The following is a 24,241-nucleotide window of genomic DNA, read 5'->3' on the forward strand; positions in this document are numbered from 1 at the left end:
CCCCCCTCCCCACCCCTCCTCCCATCTGAGACCCCCCACCCCAGTCCCCTTCTCCCATCTGAGACCCCCCCGACCCGACTACCAGCTCCGTCGACAGCCCTCTTAGTTCTCCTGCCACCACCCTGCCTTAAAAAAAAACTGTGAAGCCATTTCACAGGCAATGCTTGCGTGCACTGCAAAAGAAGGAAATCGCCTCGAGGGCGGGACATAGTGAGGGAAAGCCCGAAGACGATAAGGCGATTTTCTTCTTTTGCAATGCACGCAGGGCAGACGCAAAGCGCTGCCTGTGAAACGGCTTCACAGATTTTTTTTTAAATGCCTGATTTTCTGAGCACTGACTGGGTGGGCCTAAGTTGTGATTGGGTGGGCCTGGGCCCACCCATAGCTACGCCCCTGATTGCAGCCACATGTTACCATGAACAGGAGTAGGCCACCTGAGGACATTGTCACATTCAAGAATTTTGCTTTGAGTTTGCCTTCTTCCTCCCTGTGAATTGAACAGGACCCCTTGCCCCAACACCTTCAATAAATATTATTTGCCTTTATTTATTTATTGCATTTGTATCCCACATTTTCCCACCTTTTTGCGGGTTCAGTGTGGCTTACAATATGATATAAGTGAAGGAAATACAATTTGTTACAACTTTATCTGCAACCGCTGTGTCTTACCTGGGCTCTGGGCCCGCCCTTGCTCATGGCACCTCAGAGATAACAAATAATCCAAGAATAAACTTCTGTGCAGGGCCAGCCCAGCCATTAGGCAAGACGAGGGGGTAACAAAGTGCTGTTCCAGTCAAAGCAATACAATAGGCCCTGACAGTCACACACACTCACATTCCATCAACACATATTTTAACTTGCATTTCTATAGGATTTTTGTGTGACAATCACGATTATTGATTGTAATTATCAAAATCCTGGGGGGGGGGGGGGGGGGGGTTTCTATAGGCTAGAAGCATGAAAGTTAATGCTGGCGTGGGGGGCGGTATAAGGCTGAAAGTTCACCAAGGATGCCCATTACCCTTCCACCGGCTCTGCTTCTGTGCTACATAGGCTCTGATGCAAGCCCATGGAAAAGGTAGAAAAATTCAGACAGATAATGAACACAACCTATGAATCCTATGAGAAATAAACACATCTGTTGCTGCCACTGGAATTCATAAGCTCTACTTAGAGACAGAAAATCAGCTGGCCAATAATTATTCTAGAGAAAAGAAGACACAAGAAGGCTTCCATTCCCAAGTAGCACCAATTTTTTTAATCTATTGCTTTATACAATGGGATTTTACTCACACTATATGTAATAAATTTCTAAAACTGGCATTATTGCCTATTTAATTTTAGTTGTGTTCATGGCAAATATAAAACTGAAACAACGAAGCTCGATTCCAAGATGGCCACCAGCACCTAGACGCAGTTGGACCTCGCTACATTTAAATAGGAGTGGAGGAGTGGCCTAGTGGTTAGGGTGGTGGACTTTGGTCCTGGGGAACTGAGGAACTGAGTTCAAGTCCCACTTCAGGCACAGGCAGCTCCTTGTGACTCTGGGCAAGTCACTTAACCCTCCATTGCCCCAGGTACAAATAAGTACCTATATACAATATGTAAGCCGCATTGAGCCTGCCATGAGTGGGAAAGCACGGAGTACAAATGTAACAAAAATGCTGAAAAGAATGCCAGCTCAAGCTTCCCTAACTCCCTCCCCATTACCTTTAGGCCCGCTGGACCTTTTTGCGAGGCCCCGAGGACAGACTACAGGAGTTGGAAGCGGTCCTGTTGGAGCCGCCGGCGTTCTTGAGGAGGTATTGGCGGCTCCTGGGCTTGATGTTACGCTGAGCCCCGACTTGCGAGCGCCTCCTCCGCAGCCACAGATGACCAGCTCCCCTTCTGAGAGATCGACGGGGCCCCTGCCACGTAGCAGAGAGGGCATGCCGCCGAGTGAATCTCCGGGACAACAAGGAGAGGAGAGGGGGAATCAACTGGATTCTTTTCTGGGAAACCAGATAGAATCCACAGAGATATACATTCCTGCTTTAGCTGCGGAGCAAAGAGGAACAGAGCAGTATAAGGAGCCAGAACGTGGAGCGATTACACCTCACATCCAGAGACCAGCAGAGGTAACTTTAGAATCCCTTTGGGATCTGATCTCTAACTCAATACAAACTTCTACATCTCAATTGGAAGTGTTAACTAAAAAGATAACAGAAACTGAAAAATGAGTTGATAAAAATAGAAGTTTATATGAAATCTTTAGTAACTCGAGTAGATACTGTTGAAAAGAAAGTTGTTAACACGGAAATTTACAAAATGATACGCTAAAGGATTTAGCAATATTGAGGAAGAAATCAGAAATATATGACAATTATATGCGAAATCACAATTTAAGGTTCCTGAATTTCCCAAAAGTAAAAATGATACAGCCAATTGAAATGTTAAAGAGATATCTTATCAAAATTATGGGAGTTCCTGAATCGGCTATGCCACCATTTACCCAGGCATATTATATTCCTCAAAAAGACTTAAATGTGACTGCTCTACTGGAAACCTCTGAAACAGAACAAGCCAAGCCGGCAACACTGGTAGCCACTGTGGCTTTGCTGCCTGATAAGCAGTGGCTTTTAAGATGTTTTTTCAAAAACAAGGACAAATTGTTCTTGGGAATGAAAATCAACTTGTTTCCTGATGTTTCACGAGAGACCCAGAAGAGGCGGAAACAATTTTTGTTACTGAAACCGGCTGTTCTTCAGATGGGAGGTGTATTCCATTTGAGATACCCTTGTAAATGTATCATTCGATACAATTCACTTAAATATGTTTTTATGGAACCTTTACATTTGACATCATTTGTTGCCTCGAAAAGGGTTGAAACAGCTTAATATAAATTTTTGTTTGACCTTAGTCATAGGTGCATATACCTTGAACTGCGCTTTATACCTTTATTTTCTCCTCAATATGATTACCTTGGAATCCATTATTATGTGGACTTGAGTATCATTACTTAGATAAAATAATGAGTTCTTGTAACCTTTTTTTTTCTTCTTAGATACTGTTTTCAATCAAGTGTTAATTCTTGATAATGTAATGTGAAAAGATTATAAATAAAAAAAAATAAAAATAAAACTGAAACAACAAAACAAAATTAGAACAGCAAATTCTTTTACATTCAAGTTACAGACACAAATACCAACTCATTGGAAGGATGGGCAATAACAACAAATATAAACAAAAAGAAAGTACCATACATTCATAGGTAAATGCCTAACATTAAAGAAGGCTTAGATTCCAAATGAAAAACACATTAATCAGAAAAATCATAAGATAGATTTATACAATTTTTTTGTATAAATCCATTACCTGTCCAGCTCACACAGTCTTGGTCTAGAAATAAAATCCATACATTCACCCCTAGCAATAAAGACTAAATTCAGCCATTGCAGTTGTTAAATGTCTGGGTATACCAGCTTTATGACGTCATCTACCTTTGTGAAAGCTGCAGTGTTGCAATTGGCTAATGCTTACCTATTGATGCAATGACTACATCTGTGACCTAAATCCAACCCTAGTTAGTCATTGCATCAATAGGTAAGCATTAGCCAATTGCAACAACGCAGGAGGAAAGTCATTTTATTTATTTATTTATTTATTTATTTAAGCATTTGCTATACCACCAAATCTGGAGATATCAAGGTGGTTTACCAAATAGAAAACATCAGAGCAAAACATGGAATACTTAAATACACTGAGGCAATGGAGGGAGGGTTAAGCATAGCACAATACAGTAAAACTTAAACATAGTTACTGGAAAATACATAAATAACGGGACACATCTATATTGAACGCAGACCCTCCAAAAAGGATATACATTAAACATTTTTCTTTAAAGAACTAGTAAACATGACAATTTCCCTTAGGTCACTCACGTAGGTTAACAAGTAAGCATTAAGGGGGTGCAATCAAGCTCAGCTTGAACACCATGGCCTCATGGGCAAATGCATTCCAACTGAAACTCAACACTGAAAAAAACACATTCAATGTAGAAATTTAAGTGCGTGAAACCATTCTTCCCGAGGGAAACATTTCGCAACCTAATACAAGTAATGGTACTAAGCCATGCAGACTACTGCAATGGAATTTATGTGGGATGTAAAGAACAACTCACAAAGAAACTCCAGACCGCTCGAAACACAGCAGCCAAGCTGATATTTGGTAAAACACGATTCGAAAATGCCAAACCCCTCCGAGAAAAACTGCATTGGCTCCCAATCAAAGAACGTATTGCCTTCAAAATCTGCACCCTGGTCCACAAAATTATCTACGGCGAAGCCCCAGGATACATGACAGACCTCATAGACCTACCAACCAGAAACACAATCGGATCATCACGAACATACCTAAACCTCCACTACCCGAACTGCAAAGGACTCAAATATAAATCAACTTATGCATCCAGCTTCTCCTATATAAGCACACAACTATGGGACACACTGCCAAAAGCCGTGAAAACAACCTACGACCATCTAAATTTCAGAAAATCACTAAAATCCTGTTTAAAAAGGCATATCCTACCGACCCAACATATGTGCCTGAACTCTGCAACACAGCAAAACCACAGCTCGTAATGGACACCACATAACCCTTCCTCTCTTCTATCCCCACTGCGCCCGAAACTCATGAACCTTATTCGACCACATCACCTTGTATTTGTTTCTCTACTGGACTTGGCGAACGCCTTTACAGTACTATCTATGTAAGCCACATTGAGCCTGCAAATAAGTGGGAAAATGTGGGATACAAATGTAATAAATAAATAAACCTAACACCAGCACTAGAGGCGATTAGTGCTGGACTAGGGCAGGTGTTAACCTAAGCGATGCACCAGAACTAACCTCCAGCAGTGCAAGCATCATCAGTGGAGACTGCAAAACAGGTCTAAGAGTAATGTCAGCTTCAAGCTGGGAGGACAGTAGTTTATCTGCCACTGCTCTTCCCTGCAGCAAAGGCAACAGCCTTGAAGAACCTAGAATCACAAAGCGATCTACTGGACCCACCAGAGAGGGAGCAGGAACCGCAGGGTAGGTTCATTGTTTCCCTTTCCATTTAGGCATCAAGAAAGACAAATAAAACCCAACAAGGAATAGGTTAAAGTGGGCAGGGGCGTTTCAGCAGTGCTTCCTTCATGTTGCCCTCTTGGATCTCCCCGAATATAGGTGATTTTATCTGAACTACACTGAAATCTCCTCTGCTTACAAAGTGGCCTATTATGACCCTCCGAGTTAGTCCAGAACCCACCCATAGAATCCATGGAAGAGAAAGGTTCTCCAGCTAACAATTCAGAAAGCCAATGATTGATTTTTTTTTTTGTAAGGAATTTTTTTTATCTCTAGCTTCTGGATGGATTTACAGCCACTGAGGTCATGTTCCTCCCACATGATAATATGGGTCCATTATTGAAGGCTAACAGACTTACATCGGGTTTGGTGTGAATTTATTCACTAATGAAGTAAATCTTTGTTCCATCAAAGTTTGATATTTGGTATAGCAAATTTTACATTTCAACTTTGATATACTACCTATCAGAGCATATTTCTAAGCATGTTTATTTATAGTATACGAGGGGGGTATACAGAAGGTGGGAGGACACAAGAGAACATCGATGTTACAATGTATAAAATAAATAAGTTCAACATCTAGTGTCCTGTCCCTTATATTCCCATTACTACTAAGTGAAAACAACCTACAAACTACTGTCTGTAAAACTCATGGTAACCACTTTTCATAGTCCTTTTTTTCTCCCACCAATTATCATCATCTCAACTGCATGAGACACCCAAGTCAAAAACCTGTATGTCCCTGAAAAATTCACCTTTTTCCTTCCCTGCTCCTTTACATTCCTCTGGGTTTAATAAAGATGTTGCTTGTAGAGTAGATAAGGAAAGAGTGGATTGTAGGTGCTAGAAGGCAGTAGGCTGGCTGCTGAGAAGGCTTTCTAGAGCACAGATGAACTGGTCCTTAGCAAGATGTTCGCTGGAGAAAACAGTACCCATGAGGAGGACTTCTTCCCTTCTCTTTTGGGCTTTTGTGTTCATAGATAGCCTCAAGAAGACCACATGGAGCGCTGGACAGTCACCCTACTTATCCATCCCTTTACAACAACCCTAGGTCCTAACTGGAATCTCAGTCAGGCACCTCACTTCCTCATGAGAACCCATCTTTCAGACCACAACATCTGTATTCTGTGGAAGAAGATGGTATTTCCATTTTTTTTTAACGCTATCACAGCTTATGATTATTACACTTTTGGTACCCTCAGTTGAGACTGCGCGTATGGAAAAGAGAGCCCATGAGTATAATTGAAGCAGAGAAAAAAATATATCACGGCCTAGCGAGAGAAGTTGGGGGGGGGGGGGTAGGGGGCTTTATAGATAGCTGTTGAAGGAATGGTACTCTGGGCATGGAGCGTGGCACTGGGAAATATACAAACTACTTTTGCTAGATGCTTGAATCTGTGGTCTCAACAGTCTATTATATGGATGTGGATTGCAGTATTTGTGTTTTAAAAAAAACTCATATTTTGCAACTGTTTTCTAGGGCTGCAAATGCTCTGGTTTCTAAGGGAGGAGAAAGTTATGTAAGATCTATGACGATTAATTTCACTTAGCAAATATATGCAAGCAATCTGAAAGTTCATATTCGACTCTGAATCAACTGTCTTCTCTTACATTATTAGCACACTCAGAAATAACTTTTCCATGGTCATCTTCACTAAATTAAAACCACAGGATAAAGCCACAAATGCACAGAATATTGGTAGCCTCATTTACCTTACCCCTCCTTTTCTTGGCAGCCTGTCTTTGACCAAACCCAGCCAGCTCCTTGCCTCAGCTCATCAGCTGTGGGTATGGGCAGCCTCCAATCAAACTTCAGGAAGACAGTGACTCCTGCTATGGAGAGTCACCATGACAACCCAATTTAAATCACCACACCTTAAAGGGACAGTGTCCCAGAAAAATCAATAAATCCACTTTTAGCAACTGGTTCAGCATAATAAACATCAGCTTCCTTGATAGAATCAGGTTTCACAGAGGATGAAAGAAAAGAATGGAAAACACAGTTCTGTATACAGCACACAGTCCTAAGTGCTTGATCTTTGGACAGGCTGCAATGTGTTCTGTAAGGAGGTAAATTTATAAGGCTTATATATGCATAGGCGTACAACACCTTAAGTTGTTGGTGCTCCAAAACATTTGCTGCTATCGTATGGCTAAGCACATGCTAATTACTTAAATGAGGATGATAATGGCGTTTTGAAGCTTATATTCTATATACAAAAGAGAATTAATCTGATAGTCACAATGGTGTGAGAATTTTAAAAGGGGGGCTGGACCATGGCTAGGATGGAGCTTTTTCTCAGGTGTAGTAGTTTAGAAGTTGCAGCTACTGCATGCAGTCAGGGTCTTCAAGGGATTTAGTGATTTCCCAGCCCAAACTACCTTGCCTTTTTTTTTTTTTTTTGGTCTCAACCAAAATGCCACCACTGCTGTGCCATCTCCTGTGCAGTCTTGCACTTTTTCTCTTTGCTGCAGTTCAGTGAAGCAGGAAGCAGCAGTGAGCAGGTAGTGAGCAGGCACGTACAGAAGACATGTGGGAGAAAGGTGTAAGGGGAGAATTTCACATGGCTGTTCACTGTGTTGCTCAGCCTCATTTCTCTAAGCCCTGGCCCTGAACTACTTACGGCCTTAATTCTGGAAATCCCGCCACCAGCCTGAACCTGCACTGCCACGGACATAAACTTGAGGGCCACAAACAGAAAATGGGACAAGACCATGGTACTAGCCTCAAAACCTACTACTACTACTACTACTATTTAGCATTTCTATAGCGCTACAAGGCATACGCAGCGCTGTACAAACATAGAAGAAAGACAGTCCCTGCTCAAAGAGCTTACAATCTAATAGACAAAAAACCTCTGGGTAACTCCAGGAGACATTGGATAGAATTTTACCATCGTAACTTTAACACAAGAGAAGACACTCAGGGAGAAGGGGCCAATGTGATTCCTACCTCTTTTTAAAAGTCAGTCTAGTAAAAGGCAGCACATCCTACTAAAATTGAAAAGTGCCTCCAATACATAAATATCCCGTAAGCAGAATTTCTTAGCGTCAGCTTAAACTGTTCTGAACCAGTGGGTGTTATTCCTTTCCACCTGCAGATGGAAGTAGAGAACACTGAATTCAACCAGTGACATCACTGGGGTTACCATATTTGCGGAGACAAAAAAAAGAGGACACAAAAAATAAAATGCCCCGAAGAGGTTAGACTACCAAGGCACTTTAAGGTAGGTTCGGAAAGGCTTGAAAAAACCGACTGGACCACCAACAGTCCCCTGAAAAGGAGGATATGTCCGGGGAAACCCAAACGTCACCAGTTTTAATCTGTGGTGCTCTCTGATGTTGCTGTCTTTCTGAGATGAAAACTAACTAACTAAATAAATAAAGGCATATTGCACAGCACTGAAATCCACAATACTGCAAATAAGAAAGGGGGCGCGCCACAATCGACTTTTAAGGAGTACAAGAATGCTACGGGATAGCAGGAGAGTCCAGGAGAATAATCCACAGCGTTAACAACAACTAAAGGTATTTTAAAAAACAAAACAAAAGGTGAATATATGAAAAAAAAAATCAGCATCTCAACCATTGTGGAGCAAAAGAGTGAACTTTTAAAGGTTTATTAAGAAGATCCGGGAGAATCCCAAGGATCCCGCAGTAATCTTTATTTACCTTTTGCTGCTCTGGAGCACTGACAAAAACATTAACCCTCCCCCCTTCACAGGCCCTCAAAAACTCCCCCCCCCCAACTCCCCTCCCCACAGAGAAAATGCAAAACCTAGAAGGTTTAATAAAACAATATAAACCTTACAAGTTTGCTATTCTTTTGGACAAACCAGTATGGCAGCAAGCTCTGCCCACTGGCTTCCGCCCAGATAACGTGCCAGATAGGATCATGACATCTCCTGTCATTAAATCTCCTCCCCTACCCACCTCAGATATGTTGGGGGGGGGGCGGTCCCTATGGAGCCACTTGGGACCCCTGGAACATTTTGGCTCCAGATCTTGACACAGTTGGTGCAACAGCAGCTGCAGTTGGTTGGGGGTCTCTCCCTCTGGTGGGGCCTGGTTGGGGCACTGGTTTGCGTTCTAAGTGGTGTAGGTTCAAGGGAAGGGTGCCTGAGGTGCCGATTCCCACGGAGGAGGACTCCAAGGTCTTCTTGGACTCTCAGTTCACAGGGTACTCTGAGTCTGAGGCATCTCCATCTCATAAGAGGGAATGGTCCCATGTGATCCATCTCTTTCAGCAAGAGCAGCTGTCTCGTCTTATTGACGAGGTTACTAAGACTCTTCCTATGACATTTTATTAAGGCGTCTCCTGCTGCTGATGGAGAAAGTGGCTTGTTGGTTCCTTGAAGAATTGGAGGAAGAGAAGACTACGGTATTGAGGGGTGCCGGGGTGGAGCCAGGGAGTGGGCGGGGCTGGAAGCATGCCTGAAAATCACAATTCTTATATTCTGCAACATCCTTCCTCAGGTTCCATGTGGAGAACAGATTAAGAATCTTGGACAATACCAAGGAAGTACATCAATATTAAGACTTTAGTGAATCAATTTAACATCACATAAAATACAGCAATAACATTCTAACATGAAAGCAGACAAAGCTATAGAGTTTATATTTAGTTAAAAAGTATTTTTGATATTTAAAAAAGTCTTTACTGCCTTAAAAAACATGAGAGACAGACATGAGAAGGACACTAGCTGGATTCCTGAACAGAGGAGCAGGAGGGGGCGTGGGAGAGAGAGAAAAGCCAAATTGTGAGGGTAAGGATGGGGGCAAGGAACAATGTGTGAGAGGAGCAGGGCTTTTTTGAGGGGGTACTGAATACCAGCACCTTTTCCATAGTCTGCTAAAATTGACCCATGGTCCCACAAGCAAAGGCACACACATGCAAGCATTCACATACACACAAACACACATGCACTGACACATACATGTGCCATACATACAAGCACACTAGTCCACGTGCACACAAACAAAAGAGATAAACATACACGGCAGAGATATAAACAGGCACACATTGGCAATGCAGATACAAAGACAAGTATGCACACACAATGGTACTGGAAAACATGCCATGAGCCATGCTCTGCATGCTTTCCCTACGAGGATTGGAAATGGCCGACAGGTAAGGAGCTCAGGTAAGGAGCTCCTGAGGTCCTGAGAAAGTTGACCTACCTGGACCACCTAACGCCGTCCACAACCGGAACGGACCGGAACTGACCCGAAGCCGACTGGGGAGCTGCGGGACGGCCTCGCTGATCTCCAGCGCGGTAAGCAAGCCCGAGATCGGCCGATAAGATCTGTACACTGTTTACCACAAGGCTGCGACGCATCCCCGACCGGACAGGCCCACTTGGGCCTAGCTGAACCGCCCAAATCAGTCTGAACCATCCGGGCTGAGCTGAAGCGGGGCTCATTCGTGGCTGACTGACGGCCACCCGGATCGAGACGACTTCACAGCAATCCGGGACGAGCGAGTATTCCCGAAGCTAACCGGAGCCATTTACCTGCCGCGTCCCTGGCCTTACTAGACGAGCTGCGCTGAGATCGACTGACCAACCGACGGCCTTTGTGGGGAGCCACTGAGGTGGTCGGTGCTTCCTCGGCCCAGGTCCGTTGTGCTGCTGGAACCGCTCAAACCGCTCAGGGCCTTGAGACGCCCGGGAGAGCGGAGAGACGCCACTGCCGAGGCAGGCGGACCAGGTGGAGAGAGACAACGCACGGTCGCCTGAGGATCGGGAGCCGAGCCACAAGCCTCCGGACGGATCAGGAGCGACGGGAGACCCACCCGAGCATCCCTGAACCGGAGACCTATCGAAAGCTGTTGATGCCAGGCTCCATTTTCGCTGCTGGGTGGCTTCATTGGGTGGCTTCACTGCTTACAAAGGACTAAATAGGCTCACTTCCACTCCTAGCCTATCAAACCTCCTCATTGCAATTCAGAATCTTACAAGCTACTCTGAGTGTACAGGATGAAGGCTGTGCAGAACAGAGGAAACACCTTTAATCTATCAAACCTCCATGCAGCAGCTTAAAGTTCTTGAGTGTACTGGATGACGACAGCGCAGAAAGTGGGAAACAGTGACTAAACTACTTCGGCTTCCTACCTATAATGGCCTGGATAAACTCACTTCCACACCAGTATACTCTAGTCAATTTAATCCCCCACCTTGTTCCTGTCCGCCTGATCCAGCTTCTCCCTGCTTATTCCAGTCCATTGGCCTCAGCTTGTTCCAGTCTACCTGATCCAGTTTCTCCCTGCTTGTTCCAGTCCATCGGCCCCAGCTTGTTCCAGTCCGCCTGACCCAGCTTTTCCCTGCCTGCTCCAGTCCATCTGCTCCAGCTTGTTCCTGTCCGCTGATCCAGCTTCTCCCTGCTTGTTCCAGTCCACCTGACCCAGCTTCTCCCTGTTTTTTCAAGTCCACCTGCTCCAGCTTGTTCCAGTCCGCCTGATCCAGCTTCTCCCTGCTTGTTCCAATCCATCTGCTCCAGCCTGTTCCAGTCCGCCTGCTCCAGCTTGTTCCAGTCCGCCTGATCCAGCTCGCTCCAATCCTGCTGCTCTGCTTTCTTTTGCTCCAAATTATCCCAGCTTGTTCCAGTCCTGCTGCTGTGCTGTCCACCGCACTCACCTGTTCCTACCTGCCTGCCTGCTAGCCAATCAACCAACCTGCCTGCTTGTCAGCCCTTCAACTTGCTTGCTTGTCTGCCCATCAACAACCTGCCTGCCTGCCTCCTAGCCTGCACAACTACCTACCTGCCTCCCTGCTAGCCAATCAACCAACCTGCCTGCTTGTCAGCCCTTCAACTTGCTTGTTTGTCTGCCCATCAACAACCTGCATGCCTCCTAGCCTGCACAACTACCTACCTGCCTCGCTGCCCCGCCGCCTGCCTGCTGTTCCAGTTTAAGCCTCCAGTCCGGCTTTCCTGCCCTACCTGTTGCTTAACACCTCAGTCTTATGGCCCCCTTACACATTCTCTTCCTTGCCCTGTCCCTTCCTAATCTTTTCCCCCTCCCCCCACCGCTGTATACCACATGAACTCACTGCCCAGCCATGTCCCCTCCCATCCTGCTCACTACTGCAATACCCTACCCACCCCCGTCCCCCACCACCTCACCATCTCTACTGTCCTCCTCCTCCTTCCTAGCTCTCAACCTTCAACACCTCCTTCCTGCCATGAACCCTTCCCCATTCCTGTTAAGCGCATCCCGTCTTCATTGCCCTACCTCCCCCACCCTCCTCCGCACCCTCTTGCTCCTTCTCCTGCTATCCGCGGGAGACATCAATCCCAACCCAGGTCCCCCACACCTGTCCTCGTCTCATCCATGCAAACGTTTCTGCGATGTCTCCAATCTCATCTCTATTCCCCTCCTCCCCCCTCCTTCCTCCCCTTCTCGTGTGCCCTGTGGAATGCCCGCTCGGTCTGCAACAAACTTTCCTTCACCCATGATCTCTTCATCTCCCGTTCCCTTCAACTGCTCGCCCTAACTGAAACCTGGCTCACCCCTGACGACTCTGCCTCAGTCGCGGCCCTATGCCATGGAGGTTATCTTTTCTCCCATTCTCCCCGCCCAGTTGGCCGCGGTGGCGGCGTTGGGTTACTACTTTCGCCCTCCTGCAGTTTTCAACCTCTCCTCCTACCGCAGTCTCACTGCTTCTCATCCTTTGAAGTTCACTCCATCCGTCTATTCTACCCGCTGCCACTCAGAGTTGCAGTCATTTACTGCCCCCCTGATAAGTCCCTCTCTTCCTTCCTAACCAACTTCGATGCCTGGCTCTCCATTTTTCTTGAGCTCTCATCCCCACCCCTCATTCTTGGAGACTTTAACATACACACTGATAACCCATCCGACTCACACGCTTCTCAGTTCCTCACTGTAACTTCCTCCTTCAACCTCCAACTGAGCTCCACCACCCCTACTCACCAATTTGGCCACTGTCTTGACCTCATCCTCTCCTCTACCTGCTCACCCTCCAATTTCTGCGCCTCAGCTCTTCCTCTCTCTGACCATCACCTGATCACCTTCACACTTCATCACCCTCCCCCTCAGTCCCGCCCAACACTAACCACTACTTCCAGGAATCTCCAGGCTGTCGACCCTCCCACCTTATCCTCTAGTATCTCTGATCTCCTCCCTTCCATCATGTCCTCCGAGTCTGTTGACAAGGCTGTCTCCACTTACAATGCCACTCTCTCCTCTGCTCTGGATGCCCTTGCACCATCCATCTCCTGTCCCACAAGGCGTACTAATCCCCAGCCCTGGCTGACCCCTTGCACCCGATACCTTTGCTCCTGCGCCCCATCGGCTGAACGCCTCTGGAGGAAATCTCGCACCCATACTGATTTCATTCACTACAAATTCATGCTTTCCTCCTTCCAGTCCTCCCTATTCCTCGCCAAACAGGACTATTACACCCAATTGACTAACTCCCTCAGCTCTAACCCTCGTCGTCTCTTCGCCACTCTTAACTCCCTCCTCAAAGTGCCCTCTGCTCCTACCCCACCCCTCACTCTCTCCTCAATCACTGGCTGACTACTTCCGTGCAGAAGATCAACCTCGAATTCACCACCAAACCATCTCCTCCTCTTCACCCTATAACCCACTCCCTCAACTAACCAACCCACGCCTCCTTCTCCTCTTTTCCTGCTATCACCGAAGAGGAAACCGCCCAACTTCTTTCCTCCTTGAAATGCACCACCTGTTCCTCAGACCCCATCCCCACCAACTTATTTAACACCATCTCTCCTACTGTCACCCCCCCCCCATCTGTCATATCCTCATCCTCTCTCTCTCCACTGCAACTGTCCCTGACACCTTCAAGCATGCTGTAGTCACACCACTCCTCAAAAAACCATCACTTGACCCTACCTGTCCCTCCAACTACCGCCCCATTTCCCTCCTACCCTTCCTCTCCAAGATACTTGAACGCGCCGTCCACAGCCGTTGCCTTGATTTTCTCTCCTCTCATGCCATCCTTGATCCGCTTCAATCCGGCTTTTGCCCCCTACACTTGACGGAAACGGCACTATCTAAAGTCTGCAATGACCTGTCCTTGCCAAATCCAAAGGTCATTACTCCATCCTCATCCTCCTCGACCTATCCGCCGCTTTTGACACTGTCAATCACAGTTTACTTCTTGCCACACTGTCCTCATTTGGGTTCCAGGGCTCTGTCCTCTCCTGGTTCTTCTCTTATCTCTCCCACCGCACCTTCAGAGTACATTCTCATGGCTCTTCCTCCACCCCCATCCCGCTCTCTGTTGGAGTTCCTCAGGGATCTGTCCTTGAACCCCTTCTTTTTTCAATCTACACCTCTTCCCTGGGCTCCCTGATCTCATCTCATGGTTTCCAATATCATCTTTATGCTGACGACACCCAGCTTTATCTCTCCACACCAGACATCACTGCGGAAACCCAGGCCAAAGTATTGGCCTGCTTATCCGACATTGCTGCCTGGATGTCCAACCACCACCTGAAACTGAACATGGCCAAGACCGAGCTTATTGTCTTCCCACCTAAACCCACTTCTCCTCTCCCTCCACTCTCTATCTCAGTTGATAACACCCTCATCGTCCCCGTCTCATCTGCCCGCAACCTTGGAGTCATCTTCGACTCCTCCCTCTCCTTCTCTGCGCATATCCAGCAGATAGCCAAAACCTGTCGCTTCTTCCTCTATAACATTAGCAAAATTCGCCCTTTCCTCTCTGAGCACACCACCCGAACTCTCATCCACTCTCTCATTACCGCTCGCCTTGACTACTGCAACCTACTCCTCACTGGCCTCCCACTTTGCCATCTATCCCCCCTTCAGTCCGTTCAGAACTCTGCTGCACGTCTTATCTTCCGCCTGGACTGATATACTCATATCACCCCTCTCCTCAAACCACTTCACTGGCTTCCGATCATGTACCGCATACAGTTCAAGCTTCTCCTAGTAACCTACAAATGCACTCGATCTGCAGCCCCTTCTTACCTCTCTACCCTCATCTCCCCTTACGTTCCTACCCGTAACCTCCGCTCTCAAGACAAATCCCTCCTTTCAGTACCCTTCTCCACCACCGCCAACTCCAGGCTCCGCCCTTTCTGCCTCGCCTCACCCCATGCTTGGAATAAACTCCCTGAGCCCATACGCCAGGCCCCCTCCCTGCCCATCTTCAAATCCTTACTCAAAGCCCACCTCTTCAATGTCGCCTTCGGCACCTAACCACTATACCTCTATTCAAGAAATCTAGAATGTCCCAACTTGACATTTCGTCCTTTAGATTGTAAGCTCCTTTGAGCAGGGACTGTCCTTTTTTGTTAAACTGTACAGCGCTAGTAGCGCTCTAGAAATGTTAAGTAGTAGTAGTAGTTGTTTGTTTTCAAATATTTTAGCTTCATAGGTCCCTCCTACTTCTATGAGCTACCAGCTAAATCACAGCCAGCCTTTACTGGGCTAAAGCACTAGAAGCATTCATTTATAACTATCCAAATATTTTCCCTTTAAATTTATAACTCCCACAGACTTCCGGTGGGGTTATGGAGCAGTGACGACGTAGGGAGAGCTGCTCCGGAGCGCCCAGAATACCTGCACATGTTAAAAGATCTTTCCCTCAGTGTGGATATAGAAATCTTACCCAAGACAAGCAGTAAATCTTGGTGGAGATTGAAAAAATAGCCAAAGATGCGGATGGCATCTAAATCGCTTTGGAAAGATCCGAAGGAAAAAAAGTCGCGGCAGCGAAGCAAAGATGGTGGACAGGCTCGCGCCGCCATCGCCCACCTCTAGTTCTCTCTGGGCGGCAGAAATAACAGAAGAGGTAAAACAAGCAGTGGAGCAGGCAGTGGGGAAGAAACTGCAGCTAATCCTTGACAAGTTGGAGGGATTCGAAGAAAGGCATACAGCCATGGTGACAGAATTGCAAGCGGTACAGAACAGAGTGGGTCAGGTGGAGGATGATATATCAGAAGAGCAGCCACGTGTGAAAGCCCGGCTCACGGAATTGGAAGCGAAGCTGGAGGACTTAGAAAACCTCTCGCAAAGGAACAACCTCTGGCTGGTGGGGCTTCCAGAGGCACTGCCTGAACGAGACCTAAGTACATTTCTGGAAACTTGGCTGCCTGTCAGGCTTTCAAGGCAGAAATAGGTTCATGAGCCCTTGGGCTACTGCCGTGGAGCAGCAGTGGCAGGCAAAACCACCCCACACCAGAGACAAGGCAGAACTCTGACAGAAACAGCTAGACTTCACTTGCGCTTGACTGCCCTTCCCCAGGAGTTGAGCCCCTGGGTGCAGGTGGCCGGCAGGACTTACCGGACAGGGCAGGCACTGGATACCAACTAGGCTGAACAGGGACTGAGGGTCAGAGGGGAAAGGAATATACATGGGCAGCAAGGCAGGAACCTGGGCTAGGACTCATAGACAGACAATACTACACAAAGCAGGAAATGGACAAGCTAAAGGACAGGAACTGAAAGCTGCCACGCAGCCACTGAAACAGGGTACAAATACTGACAGACAAGAGACAAGACTGAAAGCTGCAGAACAGCCACTAAAACAGGGTACAAATACTGACAGACAAGAGACAGGACTGAAAGTTGCAGAGCAGCCACTAAGCAAGAGACACAAACAAACAGAAACTAGACAAGGAATACAGACCAGAAACAAGACTAGGGAAGTAAGCAAATAAACCTAAGCTAAACTACACACAGATAACTAGAAACAGACAAGGAACTAAACAAGAAACCAGACAAGGCAGAAGTGCAACAAAGCACCAACAAACCAGGGACCTTAGACGATGTAAAGGCAAACTCAGAAGGTTCCAGGTGGTAATAAACTCATCAGCAGCTGAAACTTAGCTGCAGGAATCATGAGGCAGCTACGGGTGAGGCTAGCTGCCAAACTTCAAACCAAGTCTGGAGGGCTGGAATATCTGGACCGGACCAGAAAGAAAGTCTGGAAAGTCTATGGCAGCCACTGGTTCTGGCCACCAGAGGGCAAGAGGAACACAAACCAAGACACAGGCAGAAAACATACTGAAGCACAGAGAGGCTTAACACACACAGGTGCAGTATAGTGGAGTAATCAGAGCCATGCTGGAAGCAGCCAGCACACAGAGACAGAACTAACTCAGGAAGAACAGACAGAAGCCAGCTCAGAAGCTGACCGCCGGAAATAAGGTGAGTCTGAGAGGGGTCACGACCACAATTGTGACACTGCCTAAAACGTTGTCAAAGACAAATTTAGTTGAAGCATTAAAAGTGGAGAGAACGCACAGACTAGGACAGCGTCGAGAGGGCATGGAGCGACCTAGAGTAGTAATCTTTAGAGTCCTCAATTACGTCCATAAGGTGGAGATCTTACAAGCTTTAAGAGCGGGGTAGACGCTGGAGTATCAGAATGCACGTTTCCTCTGTTTTCAAGATTACTCAACCAAGGTTTCAGCAGCACAGAGGAGCTTTGGCCCCCCCCCCCCCCCCCCCCCCCCCCCCCCGTGTACCAAGCTTTATGGTTTGAAATACAAATTCAGCCTAATGTACCTGGCAAAACTGAAGTTGATTGATAATGGCCAAGTTTTGTTTTTCGAGAGAGTGGAGGAAGCCAGTATATACGTGGACAAGATGGCGGCCAAGCAACAAGCTGGATGCAAGGCTGGGAAAGACTGAAGCATGGAGAAGCCAGGTGCCCATGACATCGTGAAATGCTGGATCATCGACGGAGGATGGAGAGAGGAGATGGTTGTAGGAGAGAGAAGTAGAAGGTGTCGGAGGTATTAGGAAGGAAATACAGAGAGTAAAGAACTGAAACAGTAATCGATGAGCAAAAGAAAAATAGACATTTACAGAAGGAGGTGTGTTGTGAATAATATAGAGGGGGGCTATAACACTGAAGTTGGGAAGGGGGATGTCTTTATAAATGTGGTGAGGGGCTGCTCTTAATCCTGTGATGCGGGAAGTTATGCATAGGTGCATGAAGTATGAGGAGGAAAGGGAGGAGGGGAGGGGGTTTGTGGAGGGGGGGGGGATTCCTGTATGCATGTTGTTTAGACAGTGATTTGGAGGATGATTGGGGGTTAGGTCAGGGGGAGATCATTTTCCCTGGGTGGTTTGCTGAGGGGGTGGAGGCTGGGACACTCTTGGTATTGGAATATAGTAACTGATAAGGTGCTGGGAATGAATCATTTTGGGTTTGGAATAGTGTAATATGACTACATTACAGGTAGTAACTTGGAATGTCGGGGGCATACACCCCCTGATTAAATGACAAAAGATCTTAAAAGCCTTGAATGATTGGAATGATTCGGTAGCGTTTCTACAAGAAACGCATCTCTCATGGGGGGAACACTCTAAATTGAAGCGATGGTGGGTAGGAGAACTTATTGATGCGCCAGCAGTGGGGAGGAAGGGCGGAGTGGTAACATTAATACGGAAAGGCGTACGACTGCTGCTGCCTGCAGCGCTTCCACACGGAGGTGAGAGGCGCTGTCAGTGCAGGGGGCCCGATACGGAGGGGGGCAGGAGCGGCGGCAGGGATGGGTGGAGGGTGGAGGTTGGTGCGCACGATGTTCGTTTCCAGGCTCCAGCGACAGCGTCCGACAGTCCGACTCCGTTTCCCTCTCTGTTCCGCCCTCTGTCATCACGTCTTGACGCGAGGGCTGGACAGAGAGGGAAGTCTCTACTGCGTATTTGAAGGTGAGTCGTTCACTTGCGATTTATATGTTTGATTGGAGGAATAAGTTACACCAGCTCATGCTTTGGGAAGCCCGGGAGACGAGACTTTCACCTAAAAGGCAGCTGAGATTTTTGGCAATATGGGAGCACCATATAAATGGAGTATCCCCGAGGGCGCGCAGTCAAATCTTGAACAGTCTTCCGTGGGGAAATCCGGGGATTACAGAGCATTAAGGATTGGAGCAAGCATGCAGGATTGGGGAGGGTGGGTTAGATAGGGGGGCGGGATTGGGATATTGGAGGTTTAGGCGTTGAATAGAGGCTGGGGGGGTTAAAAGAAGAGAGGGGAGTAAGGAAGTGCATAATTAATATGCAACATATAAAATGGTCAAAGAGAGGTAGGGCTACGTGGGTATGACTTGGATATAACATGTTGTGTTTGTTTAATATCTGTAATGTGGTTCGGCAGAGAGGGGGGAGAAAAAATGGAAAAACTTTAGTGATGGATGTTATCAATGTGTCACTTTGTAATGTGCTCTGATAACTATATGATGTAAGTTGGAGTATGCTGGTAATGTTTAACTTGTGAATCACTAATAAAAATCGTTGAAACATAAATTTATAACTCCCACCTTGCCCAGCCACTGTCATGACAATTCTTGGTCAAGGACCACAGCCCAGCAGCACTGAGAATATGCTTCACTATGCAATAGCTGAAGTGTCCATCCCCCTCCCGGATAATAAATGCTGTTTCTACAGCGTACTCAGGCTAACCTGTGGAATGCAGGACCTGTCCCTGGAATCCATCTCACATTCTCCACATGGCAGCACACAGCACTGCCATCAGGCCACCAGGCCAGGCTTTTAACTTAACAAACAGGAAGCATCATTCACCAAAAGTGAAATTGCTGTTTGGTTTCTTGGCCAAGATTGAGAACCTATATAACATAATTACTGGGTTAACACCTAATTCCATAGGGAGCACACAATCATTTGGACTCTGGCCTAACCTGTAGAGTAAAAAATAAAATTTCACCAAAATGCATTTGTTTCCATATGACAGAATTATCTATTTAAAATGTATATCCTGAAGTTACCTTTACAATTTAAGCACATATACAATTCATCTGCATGCTTTTTTAAAAATTATTATTTATTCAGACATTGAAGCCCTTTGGCATAAATAACTCTTTCCAGCTCTAGCTGAAACCTTTTTGCTACAATCAATTCAGAGGTCTGCCCCTTGTGATAAAGTCACCTCCAGGATAGTTGGGTTAAGGCAGTTTCAGTCTGAAATACAAGTCCCAGAAGGCATTGCAGGCAAGGAGCCAGAGGGTGAGATGAAGAGACTGGACTCCTAGCTGCAATCAGGGAAGTCATGGGTGTAAGCTGGCAGGTTGTGTAGAGTGGCTACCACTAGGCGGAACAAGAGTTAGGAAACCCTGTGTGCAGGAGCTCATCATTGGTCTCATTAGTCTAATGCTTAACTCAGCTGGTTTGGGTGTGAGGAAGCTAATGGAAGGAGAATGATTGGAGGTGGTAGCTGAAGCCAGGGATTGATTAGGCAGGTGGGAAGGAGGCCCAGGAGGTGAGTTCAGTTCAGGAGAGAGAAGGAGAGAAGTGGTTGCAGGCTAAAAGCCCTTGGGCAGGGAGATCCCTAAAGTATTTGCAGGCTGAAAATCCTTGGGCAGGGAGGTCCCTAAAGTACAGAAGCAGGCTGAGATTCCTTGGGTGAGAGGAAGTCTCAAAAGTATTGAATTCACTGTGAAGCTGATGCAGGGGAAAACCCTTGGGTAGAAGGAGTCCCTAAAATATTGAACTCTCCTGAAGGTAAAGAGGATAGAAGGTAGAAACTGCTGCTTGGTGACTGAACTGTGATGATGAACTGAAAGAACTGTTTGTCTGGGGAATTGAATTACTGTTTATTGTGCACTGGATAAAGAGCCCAGACTGGAGCCTGTAAGCCTGTAAGCCTGTATTGAATCCTGGTATGTGCTATGCTGCTATTGGAACTGTTTACTAGAAACCTGCATAGAATAAAGTTCTTAAGATTGAAGTTACTGGTGGACATCTGTTTCTTCACTGTACCGGGAGCCTGTGGCTGGAGAAGATTGTTCTATCCTTGGCTGCACAAGAGAGATACCTGGTTACACCCTTCAATCTGACTTCCATTTGTCTATTTTCAGGTTGCACTCATCCAGGGGAGGGCTGGCCCAAGAGTATCAGATACAGCCTAGATGGATCTTTAGCTGTACACCCACCCTCCCTCCCCACCACTAGGGGGGAAAGGGGACTTGATATACTGCATGAGGGTTTTGCAACTACTTTCAAGGTGGATTACATATATTCAGGTACTTATTTTGTACCAGGGGCAATGGAGGGTTAAGTGACTTGCCCAGGGTCACAAGGAGCTGCAGTGGGAATTGAACTCAGTCCCCCAGGATCAAAGTCCACTGCACTAACCACTAGGCTACTCCTCCACTCCAAGGGTGAAGGAGTAGCTCGCCCACTCTCCCCTTCCCTACAAGCCCCAGGTTACCAGCATCTCTCCTTCCCCTCTCATGGCCAGCATTCCCCTTTTCTGTTTCTATCCCATCCCCCAAGGTGGTAAGCATCTCCATAACCCCTCCCCTCACTTAGCCAGCATCTCATCTCATCTCTCCTTCCCTACCCCCATCCAGCATCTCCCCCTCTCTTCCTGATTCTAGGTCACTACTGTCCATCCCAGTACTTCCTTCTGTGCTGGCCCCAAGCTTAAAGAAGTTTGAGCATTGTGAAAACCCTGTAAGTATCAGTGGCATAGATACGGATGGGCACAGGCCCACCCACTCTTGCCCAAGGCCCATCTGGACTGGCTCCCGAAAACAATTCAGCAGCGGTTGATTCACTCCCCTCTCTTCCATATCTGGATCCGGTATTTGCCCCTACCCGTTCACAGACCAGCAACTTCCCCTTCTCTCTCTGAGCCTCATCCTTCCCGGAATACCTCATTACCTTTGCAGCTGGCAGCAGTGACACAGATCCACTGCCTGCACCGGTCCCACGGGCTTCCCATTGCCACGTTCCACTCTCGCTGAAAACACTTTGTTTCCTCTCTGGTGGGACACAGCAGAGGGAAGCCTGCAAAGCTGGCAAAGGAGTGCATCACTGGCACCACCCGTACCCAAAATGACAGGTCTGGCTATGCCACTGGTAAGTACAGGCCTCTGCTGAAGCACTGCCATGTCCCACCCCCTCCTAAAGGGAGATGGAAAAACGTAACACTGGAACACGGGACTGTGCTTACATGGCCCAAGCAGCCCTCAGTTTTCTTTAAAGTCAGGGCTGGAGCAGGAGGAGGAGAAAGGGGGCAGCAGCAGGACCCGGTAAGGGAAAGACTTTCTTGCATGCCAAAATCCTTCTCAAGACTCATCTTTTCGAGAAGGCCTTCTCCATCCACTTAGACTTGGGCAGCTTGCCTAGGATCCGCGGTCATTAGTATAATTATTTTACAGTTTTCTCCTTTCTCTCAACTTTCTCCTTCTCTTTCCTTTCTTTTGAAATTGGCATTCTTTTTAATCCTTTCTTATGCATTTTGATTTGTGTATTGTAAATCACATTGTCATCTCTTGAGGAAAAGCGATTAATCAAGTTTAATAAATCAAATCAAACTGTCCCCTCCCCCCAAATTCTGCTGGCTGCCTAGTGGCAGGGCCAGCCCTAAACTCATCTTCTATTAAAAACATTTATAGGGCTTTGCAAACAGCTTCACATCTGTGTATGTTTTTCATATTAGACTGTCTTAAAAAAAAAACAATTGTCGTTAATCTGTAGCAGCCAATACAATGTATAGCCCATGCCTGCCCATAGCCAATCAGAATTTTAGGATCTACACTATGGGTTGGATTCAGTATTTATTTATTGGGATTTATTAAATGCCTTTATGAAGAAATTCACCCAAGGCAGTGTTCAGTAGGTACAGTTTAACATAAAACTTACAATCTTGTTAACAGCATAACAATAGTAAAGTGACGAAGAATAAACATAAATACAATAAATGAGGCAAACTTGAAAACAGTAAATTGAAACTTAATAATAGACCTGCAGTGAAACGGGACTGAAAAAAATTGGTACTAAATGGTATTCTATAAAGGGGGCTCTTTATAGAATTGTGCATAGCTCCAGAATCTGAAGACCAGGTGTAAATCGCAGCACCTAAATTGGGCACGGATAATCTGAATTCTATAACACCATGTGCATTTTAAGGTTACATCCCTGACCCACCCCGTCTCCTTTCCATCATTACACCACCTTTTCAGATCTGCACAAAAACAGGTAGGCACTATTCTATAACAAAGTGCATAAGTGTACTACCACACAAATCTGCAGTTTTTGAGCCGTTTCAGCACCTTGCTTCAGGCATGATGATACTTTTGCATAACACTATGCACTATATACAGAATTCCTTTGTATAGTCAAAGGTATCTCAGTCATGCTTATTCCTTGTGGGCATCCTGAAAAACCCTGGAGGAGGGGCCTGGGAACTGCGTAATCAAATCAATCCTTGTCTGCCACTATTTATCCTGTTTCCTTTATTATGGCCTAAAAACTTAAGTTGCCTCTTGTTCTACTTCCTTTAATGTGCGAAATGCTGCTGCTGCTAAATCTAATGGTCTCGGCCCGTAGTTTAAAGTGAGAGAGAAATCTGTCGCGGCCCGATCTCGAAGCAGGAAATAGAGGCATTTAAAATAAAGCAGCCGGAGGAAGAAAACGCTTCCTTGTGCCCTTCTGTTCCGGCTGCACCGCTCACACTGTCCTGAGGCCTTTTTGTCCCCCTTGCCCTCTTCATTCAAGGAAGGTGGTTCCGGCGATGCCCACAGCCCGCTCTCACCTTACACAGCCGCCTCCAGCGATTAGGATCTGGATGAAAGATACTGAGCTAGTCTTCACTGGATTAAGGCGGACTGGTTTTTAAGGTGGAGCTTAACGAGCAATAGAGCCATCAAGAACAGTTACAGACTAATTTACTGAATTGATTTCATTTAGTTTGATGAGGATTGAGCGATTCCCCCCCCCCCCCCTTCCCGGCCACCACACACACACAAACAAACAACAACAAACAAATAAAAAGTGACACTTGCTTTCTCATCTGGCTTTAAAATATAGTATATGGCAGTGTTTACTTTCCCAGCCAGTTTGTGTCATAGGGTTACCATATGGCTCCAGAAAAAGGAGGACAGATTGAGCCAGCCCAGTCCCGGTTTTACTTCCATTGCTTGTAATGGAAGTAAAATCCGCATACTGGCATGTTCTAAGACCTCACCAGGTGTGCGAGGGTGGGGAGGAAAAGTCCTACTTGAAGCTCAGCTTGAGAACAACACAGCCAACAAGAGACACCAGCAGTAGCTCCATGGTATGAACCTCAGCATGTGCCAATTAATAGACAGCAGGTAGGGTGGCCAGTTACCCAGGCGGCAGGCCACGGGCGCTAGATGGAAAA

At 46.5% G+C, this 24,241-nt stretch overlaps 1 protein-coding gene across 2 annotated transcripts in view; it reads right to left on the bottom strand.

Moving 5' to 3' along the window:
* CCDC160 (coiled-coil domain containing 160) overlaps positions 1-23,646 on the bottom strand; it is a 36,124-nt gene extending 12,478 nt beyond the window's left edge. Inside the window, exon 1 of one of the 2 annotated variants that reach the window (XM_030209653.1) lies at positions 23,633-23,646. The gene's annotated coding sequence lies outside the window, so the exon portion shown is untranslated. Of the gene's footprint in view, positions 1-6,826; positions 6,865-23,632 lie in introns of those variants that run through there. The other variant, XM_030209654.1, reaches the window with a different exon arrangement.
* Between the last annotated feature and the right edge of the window lie 595 nt (positions 23,647-24,241).

This window comes from Microcaecilia unicolor, chromosome 7, assembly GCF_901765095.1.
Source record: "Microcaecilia unicolor chromosome 7, aMicUni1.1, whole genome shotgun sequence".
NCBI classification, from domain to species: Eukaryota; Metazoa; Chordata; class Amphibia; order Gymnophiona; family Siphonopidae; genus Microcaecilia; species Microcaecilia unicolor.